The sequence below is a fragment of the Lontra canadensis genome, unplaced genomic scaffold (assembly GCF_010015895.1).
Source record: "Lontra canadensis isolate GAN:19392208 unplaced genomic scaffold, GSC_riverotter_1.0 scaffold38, whole genome shotgun sequence".
Classification (NCBI taxonomy): Eukaryota; Metazoa; Chordata; class Mammalia; order Carnivora; family Mustelidae; genus Lontra; species Lontra canadensis.
Window position 1 is genome coordinate 1,776,636 of NW_022631032.1, and position 13,076 is coordinate 1,789,711.

Here is a 13,076-nt window from a genome sequence, read left to right on the forward strand (position 1 = left end):
TTTTAAATGTTTTTCTCAATAGTCTTTCCCCTCTCTGCCATCAGTAGGTATCTTAATTTTTACTTTAATAAAATTCCGGATGCAATACATTTTGTTAGTAAGATGGGTGAACAAAGAACCATAAAGTTTGGGGTTCTAACCTTATACCAAACCCTCTGACTCTAGAAGGTATCTTTTAGCTGTTGTGCCATCTGTTTAGAAACTAATGGTTTAAAAATAGATGATCTTTTGAAGGCAAATGACATGAAAATAATAGAAAATATTAATATAGCTCTCATAAACCTACACTACAGAAAACAATGGCGTGTTTTGGGCATTGCTTTAAAAGAACAGGATGAGACGATGTCACAATGAGATGCTTAATAAAGAGTATGTGTACATTGTAATGTACACAGATAAAGAGGGAGCTACTTCAAAGAACTGTTAAGTCACAGTTACTAATTAGGTATTTCCATAGGTCTCTGTTCACACTGTTATTGCTGGTGATTAATTTGTAAACTTTATCTAGTAGTGTGTACATTCATACCTATATACAAAAGGTGACCCTTCTCTATCTTCTAAGTCTATACTAATTTGTAAAATATAAACATACAAATCTGTTCTACCCTGTCTACTATCTCCATCTTCCCTTTCACAACTAAATTCTTGGAACAAGCTACCCACATATTAGTCTCTGTGTCCACACCTTCCACTCACTCCTCAGCCCCCTGCAACAGCCCCTTCCACCTTCACAAGCCCAATGAAGTCAGTTCTCCCCAAGATCAGCAGGATCTAGGTGATGCTTAATCTAATGAAGACTTTGTGGGGTTAGCCCTCTTGCTTTGGGGACTAAGTTAATTCTATATTTAGTACTAAGTGTCTGAAATGTTAAAAATATGTTTCAAATGTATCTTTCATTGGTCTATCCATACCTTCTATAGGTATTCCAGCAAGTGGATCTTCATTATTTATTTGTTTGTTTGTTTGTTTTTAAAGATTCTGTTTGAGAGAGCGAGTGAGAGAGAGCATGAGCGAGGGTGGGGGAAGGATAGGGGAGGAGCAGAGGGAAAAACAGACTCCATGCTGAGCAAGGAGCCTGATGCAGGGTTTCATCTCATAACCCAAGCCAAAGGCAGATAACCAACTTAGCCACCCAGGCACTCCTTTGCTGGTCTTTTTCAAAAGCAAAATATGTGAGGGTAGCTACCAGCTTCTGGGTATGGGGCTTTGTGACTGTTTTCCTTGATGCCAAGAGGCATTTCATTTCTGGCTTATTGTCTTTGTTTCTGGCTATAACTGCCAAAATTTCATGCCAGGGTGAATTACTGTAATGTAATACTCCTTGAACTGTGCCAAGCCTTACCTGTCTCAGTAAGGTCTTTACACTTTTGAAAAAATACCAGTTGCCAAGTTCTGTAGTCCAACTAGAACGTGAGTTCAAAAAGTTCTATAAATTTTGAGAACCGCAGTTTAAATACTTTAAGCATTTAACTTTCTCTTTTGCCCAGATTCTGGAAAATTATATGTTGATGAGATTCTTTTGAAGATTTAAACTGGAAGAGCTTACTTTACCTTATTCTTTTATTTTTCTGGTTTAGTTCTAAAAATACAAGCGAGTGTAAATATGATGGCTTCTCATTAATGAACATCTAAAAAAATATATAAAAAAAAAAAAGAAAGAAAGAAAAAGACCAGCTTGTTAGACTTTGGAAAAATCCCTTCAATGGGCTCTTGAGGGCAAGACTTCCAGACAACACAATGATCAATGCTCATAAAACAAACTGTGGTCAATAAGTAAAGATGATGTCTGGGGTCATTAGTTTGCAACCACAGTGCAGGAGAGTGGTACAAGATTTGAAGAGGTAGGTGGGGACCAGTACACGCAGAGAGGGTGGTAGAGAAATCAACGAAGGGCTTTAAGTAGGGCAGCAACGCTTGCTGTTATAGGAAATGCATTGGAAATATTATTTTTGTAATATATATACAAAAAATAAAAAGAAAGGAATCCAAATATAACACTGAAAGCAGGGAAATCTGGAAGTTGTGACGGGAGTAAAGGCAAATTATGATGGAGCTTGACTAGGATACTGCAGTAAGGACTGGAGAAGGCAAGGGATATAAGATACATCATGGAGTAGTCAAAATTGTTTACTAAAAGGACTGGCTTTATATACTTGAGAGAATGAACAAAATCAACACTGAGAAATGACAGTGGAAGAATGCTTAGTGTGGGGAATAGTGTAATTAAGAATAGTTTGGAGGACAAATAAAAAGCTCAGTTTTGGACATGCTGTTTGGTGTGGGAGACATCTTATGTAAGCAACAGACATTCTGAACCCTCTGTTCTACTTCTTACATCTTATGTTTTGATTTTGGTCACAGCAATTGCGTATCTTTTTTCTAAAACCATCTTTTACTTTTTTATGCACATTGCTCAGTAAATTCCTAGGCATATAGGTAGTGCCTAATAAATGTTTACTAATGTTCTCAAAAATAAACATCTTCAATCAACTCTATATTCATCAACGTGTTCTCATTCAAACCACAAAATTCTGGGTAACTCTAGTCTAGGTCTACAGAACAATGCTTGGGCTTAGAACAACATAGCATACTATTCTGGGTCCAATTCACTTTGCAATCTGGTCCATTTCTCCCCCTAGGACTGCTTTCAAGACTCCTAGATTAGATTCTATATTTTGTGATTTAACATGAAAAATTCAGAATGCTCCCAGTAGGTTAATGGAGAATAATTTGCTTCCCAAAGTTAGCACTGGATCAGGGCACACTTCCTGATAGTCTCAAGCTAGAGTGGGACTCCCATAACTATGGTCTTGACTCAGACCTTCTTACCCATCCCCCCTTACTCCCAATAAACTGACTCAGGGATTACTAATAGGGTTTAATTGCAACAAACCGTAATTTTTTTTCTTTTTTTATTCATTTGACAGACAGAGATCACAAGTAGGCAGAGAGGCAGGCAGAGATAGAGGAGGAAGCAGGCTCCCCACTGAGCAGAGAGCCTGATGTAGGGCTCTATTCCAGGATCATGACCTGAGCTGAAGGTAGAGGCTTTAACCCACTGAGCCACCCAGGCGCCCCAACAAGCTGTAATCTGCTTCAAGTTCAATTTCTGAAATCCAACATTCTGGAATAGACTTTCAAAAAAAATTTTTTTTTGAAATTTCTGATTTCTGTGGGATCTAACTTGCTTGATAACAGTTTTGTAGTAGGTGACTAAAGAGATTGTACTTTGGTTTTCAGGAGCACTACATACAAATCTGGTTAGCAGCAAAGTCTTGCTGATTAGCCCAGCCTTTCCCACCAGAAAGGCCTCCTTAGAATGGCTAGAGGGTGAGTGTACTGCTTACTCCTTCCTTTTTCCCCAAAGCAATGGTTTCTGCTCCATTTGCACACATAAATTAAGAATCTCTATAAAGGCAGGGAAATTCCTTTATGTCCATAACTCCCAATTAGCTTGACATGGTGACCTACAATAAAGTGCTTATTTTTCAGTTAGGTCTCTCTTTTACATAGGAAGATAAAAGGAAATAGAGCTGACCCTCGAACAACAGTTTGAACTGCATGGGCACACTTACATGCAAATATTTTTTTGGATAGATCCATCAGAGTACTATAAATGTAGTTTCTCTTAAGATTTTCTTTAGAACATTTTCTCTGCTTATTTTATTGTAAAAATATAGTATATCATGCATATAACATATAAAATATGTGTTAAGCAATTGTTTATATTATTGGTAGGCTTCAGGTCAACAGAAAACTGTTAAGTTTTGGAAGAGTCAAAAGTTACACATGGATTTTCAACTATGTGGGGAGTAGACACCCCTAACCATTCCATTATTCAAGGGTCAGTTATACCTTGTCTTTTAAGTAGCTGCTCATGCAAGAGATACTTCAGGTAGCAGGGAGTATAACTAACCAAGAGTATAACTAAACTGTCTTCTTCCTGTGTTTTGTTAGTTCTATTACTGGTAAGACTTTTTCAGGTTGAACCATTTTCTTAGAACAATTCATACTGCAAAGCATACTGCTTATAATTCCTTTTTGCTTAAAAAGTGAGGTCATATGATATTAAGATAAAAAAGATCAGCCTGCACAATCTTCTTCTATTTCTAGTCAAACACGCTGTTATCAATTCAAAAAGAACTAAACAGATGAGAACAAAAATTTATAGAAGTCCTCTTCCATTCCAATAATCCTATTGGTAATAGAACTGAAATCCTGAACACTCACTTGGCAGACTTACTGAAAAAAAACTTCAGGTTGGGCAGTTGAGATAAAATCATGACTAACACACTTGCCAAATCCACCCTCACCTACCTACTTTCAGCATTACCTCCCCCAAATAATTCCTCAAATAAAAAACTAGATGAGTCAACCCCCCAACCAGAACCCCCCAAACACTTTGCTGGGGCAGCTAACCAAGGCTTGGGGGTGTAAGCCACAGACCAGAGACACTTGCTGTAGGCTCTTTTATTTTCCTAATGTGTAGCAGATGAGCTGATGGGGAGGAAAAGGCATTTTGGAAAATTGCTTAGAGCAGCAAGTCTTTGAGCAATAGTTGTATCAATAGTAAACCACAGCACAAAACAGTTCCTTCCCTGTCACATGTGCTAGGCAGGCTTGGTTGGGACCATAGTTCATCTAAAATGCTTCCTGCCCAGGGAGCACGGGGACCAGCCCTGACCAACAGTGCACCCACTGTGGTAGTGAGCCAGTCACAACAGGAGGGCACATGCAGCCCACAAAGGGGAGCTCTTGATTCTGGTCACCAGGGCTGACTGTGCTTCTGGACGCCACAGGACTCCTACAGAAGGTCAATCCTTCAAAATTAGGAAACATAGCTGATTTACCTTTTTTTTTTTTTTAAGATTTTATTTATTTATTTGACAGAGATCACAAGTAGGCAGAGAGGCAGGCAGAGAGAGAGAGAGGAGGAAGGAAGCAGGCTCCCTGCTGAGCAGAGAGCCCGATGTAGGGCTCGATCCCAGGACCCTGGGAACATGACCTGAGCCAAAGGCAGAGGCTTTAACCCACTGAGCCACCCAGGCACCGCTCTGATTTACCTAATACATAGAAACAAGTGCAGAGAGGTGGGCAAAATGAGAAGACAGAGGAATATGTTCCTAATAAAAGAACAAAACCAAACCTCAGAAAAAGAACTACATACAACAGATAAGCAATCTGTCTGATAAGGAATCAAACGTAAAAGTCATAATGATACTGCACTGAGAAGAACACACATGAAAACAAAACTTCAAAAAAGGGATAGAAAATATAAAGAACTAATCAGAGCTGAATAATAACTAAAATGAAAAATATGATAGAGGGTATCAACAGCAGCTTAGAAGCTCCAGAAGAATGGGTCAGTGATCTGGAAGACAGTGTACTGGCAATCACCCAAGCTGAACAATAAAGAGAAAAAAATAATTAAAAAAAAATGAGGATAGACCTCTGGGCTAACATCAATCACACTAACATTCCCATTATAGGAATCCTAGAAGAGAAAGGAGCAGAAAACTTATTTGAAAAAACAGTATGTGAAAGCTCCCCTAACCTGGAGAGGGAAACAGACATCAAGGTCCAGGAAGCACAGAGAGCCCAAACAAGATGAATCCAAAGAGGTCCATACAAAGACACATAATAATTACAATGCCAAAAACTAAAAATAGAGAATCTTAAAAACCGCAAGAGAAAAGCAACTAGTTATGTATAAGGGAAGTCCTATAAGATTATCAGCTGACTTGTCCCCGGGAAGTTTGCAGGCCAGTAGGGAGTGGCTTGATATGTACTACAACCAACAGTACTCCAGCTGGCAAGATTATCAATGGCAATTAATTGAAGGAGAGATATAGATTCCCCAACAAACAAAAGTTCAAGGAGTTCATCACTCCTAAACTGCCCTTACAAGAAATGTTGAAGGGACCTGTTTAAGCGGAAAAGAAAAGGTCAAAGCTAGAAGAAAATGAGAAAAAAATCTCACTGGTTAAAGCAAACATACAGTAAAGGTAAGTGGATCAACCACTTATAAAGCTGGCATAAAGATTAAAAGACAAAAGTAGTAAGACCAACTATATCTACAATAATTAGTTACAGGATACATAAGATAAACTATGGACAATTTGACATCAATTACATAAGACCCAACTGGGGAGGAGTAAAAATGTAGTGCTTTTAGAATGCGTTTGAACTTGAGTGACCGCCAGCTTAAAATAGACTGCTATATACACAGGGTGTTATATATGAACTTCAAGGTAACCACAAACCAAAAACCTGTAATATATATACAAAAAATAAAAAGAAAGGAATCCAAATATAACACTGAAAGAAAGTCACCAAGTCAGAAGGGAAGACAGCAAGAAGAGAGGAACAGAGAATTACAAAAACAACCAAAACACAATTAATAAAATGGCAACAAAAGCACACACCTAAATATATATATATATATATAAATTATTTTTAAAAAGCACACACCTATCAATAATTACTTTAAACATAAGTGGACTTGAGATGTCAGCTCCTCCATAGGCAAAACACACCCAATCTGATGTACTTCTCTGGTGTATAACTAGATGTTCAAGAACTTTGTGCAATATGTCAGCACCCCTGAGGAAAAATCAACAAGTGATTGTCAGTGATACGGTGTGCTATGCCTAAAAAATGGCCTCTCTCCTCGCTGGCCCATTTCCCAACACTTGTTGGAGCTGTTACCATTCTTGGCAGAAAGTTAGAGAACCTAACCCCAGCCATTTCATTAAAACAGTAGCTATAAAATCAATTTAAAAATGAAAAAAAAAAAAAAAAAAACCAAACATAGGATAACTGACTGAATAAAAGAAACCAAGACCTATCTATATGTTGCCTACAAGAGACTCACTTCAGACCTAAAGACACATACAAACTGAATGTGAAGGGATAAAAAAAGATGTATATTACATACAAATGGAAATAAAAATAAAGCTGGGACAGCAATACTTTTATCAGACAAAATAGACTTTATTTATTTTATTAAGATTTTATTTATTTATTTGACAGAGATCACAAGTAGACAGAGAGGCAAGCAGAGAGAGAGAAGCAGGCTCCCTGCTGAGCAGAGAGCCCAATGCGGGGCTCGATCCCAGGACCTTGAGATCATGACCTGAGCCGAAGGCAGAGGCTTAACCCACTGAGCCACCTAGGTGCCCCCAAAATAGACTTTAAAACAAAGATTGTAACAAGAGACAAAGAAGGGCATTACATGATGATAAAGATATCGATCTAAAAAGATAGAACAATTTTCAGTATCTATGCACCCAAAAAGGAGCGCCTAAATGTAGAAAGCAAATATTAACAGACATACAGGGTAAACTGTAATAGCAGGGGACTTTAACACCCCACTTAATCAGTGGTTAGATCATGCAGACAGAAAATCAATAAGGAGGGATGCCTGGATGGCTCAGTCAGTTAAGTGTCTGCCTTCAGCTCAGGTCATGATCCTAGGTTCCTGAGATTGAGTCCCATGTTGGGGCTCCCTGCCTTTCCCTCTACCCCACTTCCTGCTCATGCCCATTCTAATAAATAAATAAATAATAAAATCTTTTAGGAAAGACAAAAAAAATCAGTAAGGATATAGTGGTCTTGAATGGCACATTAGACCAGATGGACTTAACAGATAATATACAGAGCAGTCCATCCCAAACAGCTGAATACACATTCAAGTACACATGGAACATTCTCCATGATAGATCATACTAGGCTACAAAATAAATCTCAATAACTTTAAGATCTAAATCATATCAAGCATCTTTTCTAACCACAACAGTATGAAACTAGAAATCAATTGCAAGAACAAAAAATGGAAAAAACAAAACACATGGAGGCTAAACAACATGCTAATAAACAACCAATGGGTCAATAAAGAAATCAAGGAAGAAATAAAAAAATACCAGAGGCAAGTAAAAATAGAAACAGCATTCTAAAATCTGTGGGATGTAGCAAAAGCAGTTCTACCAGGGAAGTTCATAGCTTACAGACCTACCTCAAGAAACAAGAAAAATAAACAATCTAACCTTAACACCTAAAGGAACTAGAAAAAACAAAGCCCAAAGTTAGTAGAAGGAAGGAAATAATAAAGATCAGAGTGGACATAAGTGAAAGAAAAACTGAAAAAGCAATATAAAAGATCAGTGAAAATAAGAGCCAGTTCTTTGAAACCACAAACAAAACTGATAAACTTTAGCCAGACTCATCAAGGGAAAAAAAAACAAAATAGCTCAAAGTCAAAAATGAAGTTACAACCAACACCACAGAAATACAAAAGATTTTAAGAGACTACTACAATTAGATGTCAACAAATTAAACAAAAGAAATGGATAAATTCCTAGAAACATACAATCTTCCAAGAATTCCAACATACAATTCTTCCAAGAATGAATCAGGAAGAAATAGAAAATCTAAACTGATCGCTAACCATGAAACTGAGTCAGTAACAACAAAAAAACTCCCCACAAACAAAAGTCCTGAACCAGATGGTTTCATAGGTGAATTCTACCAAACATTTCAAAAATAATTAGTAATACCTATCCTACTCAAACTATTTTAAAAAACTCAAGAGGAAGGAATGCTTTCAGATTTGTTCTATGAGGGCTAACATTGCCCTAATACCAAAACTAGAAAGATACTATAAAAGTGAAATGTCCATGATGCATACTGTCCATGATGTCTATGATGCCAATGTCCATGATGAATACTGATGCAAAAATCTTCAACAAAATATTAGTAAAGAAAATTCAACAATACATTCAAAGATTCATATAGTATGATCATTTATTTCAGGGATGCAAAGATGGTTTAATATCTGCAAATCAATGTGATGTAAAACATTAACAAAATGAAGGATGAATATCATGATCATCTCAACAGATGCTGAAAAAGCATCAGACAAAATTCAATATGTATGATAAAAATTCTCAAAAAAGTAGATATAGAGGAAACATACCTCAACATAGTAATAGTCATTTATAACAAACCCAAAGTTAACATCACACTCAACAGTAAAAAGTTGAAAGCTTTTCCTCTAAAATAAAGAACAAAACAAGAATGTCCACTCCTACCACTTTTATTCAACATAGTACTAGCAGTGCTAGCCAAAGCAATTAGACAAGTAAAGATACAAAAGCATCCACATTGGTAAGGAAAAAGTAGAACTGCCACAATTTGTAGATGACATGATACTATGTATGGAAAACACTAAAGATTCCACACAACAAAAATATAAGAATAAATGAATTCAGTAAAATTTCAAAATACAAAATATACACAAATATGCTGCATTTAAATACACTATTAACTATCAGAAAGAGGAATTAAGGGGCACCTGGGTGGCTCAGTGGTTAAAACCTCTGCCTTCAGCTCAGGTTATGATCCCAGGGTCCTGGGATCAAGCCCCACATCAGGCTCTCTGCTCCTCAGGGAGCCTGCTTCCTCCTCTCTCTCTGCCTGCCTCTCTGCCTAATTGTGATCTCCATCTGTCAAAAAAATAAATAAAATCTTAAAAAAAAAAAAAGAAAGAGGAATTAAGAAACAATTCCATTGACAATTGCATGAAGAAGAATATAATACACAGAAATAAATTTAATCAGGAGGTGGAAGCCCTACACTCTGAAAACTGTAAGATGCTGATAAAAGAAACTGAAGATGACATAAATAAATAGGTACACCACACTCATGAATTGGCATACTACTAAAATGTCCATATTACCCAAAACAATCTATAGATTCAGTGCAATCCCTATCAAAATATCATTAGCATTTTTCACAGAACTAAAATGAAGAATTCTAATATTTGTGTGGAACCACAAGACACCCCAAATAGCCAAAGCAATGCTGGGGGAAAAAAAAAAAAAGAACAAAGCTGGAGGCTAGAAGAACAATGCAACCAAATCACACTTCCAGATTTCTAATTATATTATAAAGCTTTAGTAACCAAAACAGTAGGATATCGACACACAAATAGTGGCACACACAAAAAAGAAAAATCCACACAGTTCAAAAGAACAGAATAGAGAACCCAGAAATAAACCCACACTTACAGAGTTAATTAATTTATGAAAAAGGGAGGCAAAAATATACAGTGGGGAATATTCAATGAAACTATATCACTATTTATACCGTGTTAAAAAAAAACAAAAACACCTCAAAATGGACTAGGGAACTTAATGTAAGACTCGAAACTTCAAGACTCCTGAAAAAAAACATAGGCAGTAAACTCCTAGACATTGGTCTTAGTGACAGATATATATATTTTATTTCTCTCCTCAGGCAAGGGCAACAAAAGCAAAGATAAACAATTTTTTATATAGTGAAAGAAACCATCACCAAAATGTAAAGGTAACCTATGGAATTAAAGAAGATATTTATAAATCATGTATCTGATAAGGGTTTAATATCCAAAATATACAAAGAACTCATACAAATCAACACCAAAAAAACAACCAATCCAAAGAAAAAATAAGTAGAGAACCTAAATAAGCATTTATCCAAAGAAGACATACATATGGCCAACAGTCACAAGAAGGGATCCTCAGTATCAATAATTATCAGGAAAATACAAATCAGAAACACAGTAAGAAATCAACTCATACAAGTCAGAATGGCTAGGATCAAAAAGAACAACTTGTTCTGTTGAGCACAGGGTGATATATCGAACTGTTGAATAACTGTATTTTACACCTGAAACTAATATAACACTGTATGATAACTAATGGGAATTAAAATAAAAACTTAAAAAAAATGAAATGGGAAAAAAAAAGAGAAGAACAAGCATTGATGAGGATGTAGAAAAATGGAACCCTTATGCACTGCTGGTGGGAAGGTAAACTGGTACTGCCACTATGAGTAACTATGGATAGTATGGAGGTTCCTCAAAATGTTAAAAATGTTCACACCAGATGTTTCACTTCTGGGTACTTACCTAAGAAAATGGAAACATGAATTCAAAAATATATATGTATTCCTATGTTTACTTCAGCATTACTTACAATAGCCAACATATGGGAAACAACCTATGTGTCCATCAATAGATGAACTGATAAAGATACAGTATATATACACAATGGAGTATTAATCAGCCATAAAAAAAAAAAAAAAAAAAGAAATCGTGCCATCTGAGACAACATGAATGGACCTAGAGGGTATTATGCTAAGTGAAATAAGCCAATGACAAATATTGTGATTTCATATGTAGAATCTGAAAAACAAAACAAATGAACAAACAAAACAAAAACAGACTCATAAATATGGAGAATTGGTGTTGCCAGCAGGGAGAACAGGTGGATGGGCAAAAGAGATGAAGTGGATTAAGAGGTACAAATTTCCAGTTATAAAATAGTAAATCACAGGGATGTAAAGTATAGCAACAGGGAATACAGACAATATTGTCATAACAACGTATGGTGACAGACTGTAACTAGACTTATGGCAGTGATCACTTTATAATGTATACATGACAAATCACTATGTTGTATAGCTAAAACTAATAGAATACCGTATGTCAACTATATTTCAATTTTAAAAATATTAAATATATATATAAATATATAAAATATTAAAATACAGCAACCACATCAACCACATCTTTATCTGTCCCAGATATGTGATTTACCATTTCTTGTTAAGTTAGCCAAAAAATTATTTATTTACTTATTTGTTGAGGGAGGGGGAGCACACAAGCAGGGGGAGTGGTGGGCAGAGGGAGAAGTAGGCTTCCTGCTGAACAAGAAGCCTGATGCAGGACTCAATCCCAAGACCCTGGGATCATGACCTGAGCCAAAGACAGATGCTTAACCACTGGGCCACCCAGGCATCCCATAAGTCAGCAAAAAATTGAAGTCTTATTTTAACAAATTATATACCACCTACAGATACTGTGTACTTACAGCCACCAAGCCTTACTTTTTTTTTTTTTAAAGATTTTATTTATTTGAGAGAGAGATCACAAGTAGGCAGAGCAGCAGGCAGATAGAGGGGGAAATAGGCGCCCCGCTGAGCAGAGAGCCCATGTGGGGCTCGATCCCAGGACCCTGAGATCCTTCAGACCGAGCGGAAGGCAGAGGCTTTAACCCACTGAGTCACCCACGCGCCCCAACAATTATTGTTTCTTAAAAGATTTTATTTGAGAGAGAGAGAGAACATGAGCAGAGTGAGGGGGCAAAGGGAGAACCATGTTTCCCACTCAGCAGGGAGCCTGATGAGGGGCTGAATCCCAGGACTTGGGGATCATGACCTGAACCGAAGGCAGAGGCTTAACCCACTGGGCCACCCAGGTGCCCCAAGCCCTCCCTTTTTCTTTCTTTTTTTTTTTTTTTAAAGATTTATTTGACAGAGAGAGAGCAAGAGAAGGAACACAGCAGAGGGAGTAGGAGAGGGAGAAGCGGGCACCCTGCAGAGCAGCAAGCCAGATGTGGGGCTTGATCCCAGAACCCTGGGATCATGACCTGAGCCGAATCAAAGGCAGATGCTTAACCAACTGAGCCACCCAGGTGTCCCACCAAGTTTTCAGTTTAAAACAAGAAATAAAAACTCAAACACATGAAAAATATTCCTACAAGCACACAATGTTTATCAATAACTCAAATAAAGTTTATTTGTAAGGTGCAACTTCTAAGGAATTTTATTATCTAAAAAAGCATGGATAAAAAACATAGTTAGTTGGTCTGGATTTGAATCCTGTCATTTAGCATTTATGAGAGACTGAATATTTATGAGAGACTGAATAACTTGGCCAAGAGCTTTTTCCTCCCTACAAAGTATTACTAAGAATATTTGCTTTGTGTGATTGTTCTGAGGATCAGATAATAAAGACTGAGCACAATGATGGGCAAGAACAAATAATAGTTTTCAAGAAATGGTGGTTCTTGTTACTATTTCTGTAACAAAACAATTAGTTTGCCACAATATAGTCCAAGAACCTCTCATGGTATCCAGAACACGTGGTAAACAGAACATGGGCCTAAGACAGGTGGGTAACAAGAAAATAAAACCCACAGGAAGAAAACTGTCATACTGCTATAGTTTCTTAAAATGTGTTTATTAACCTAAAG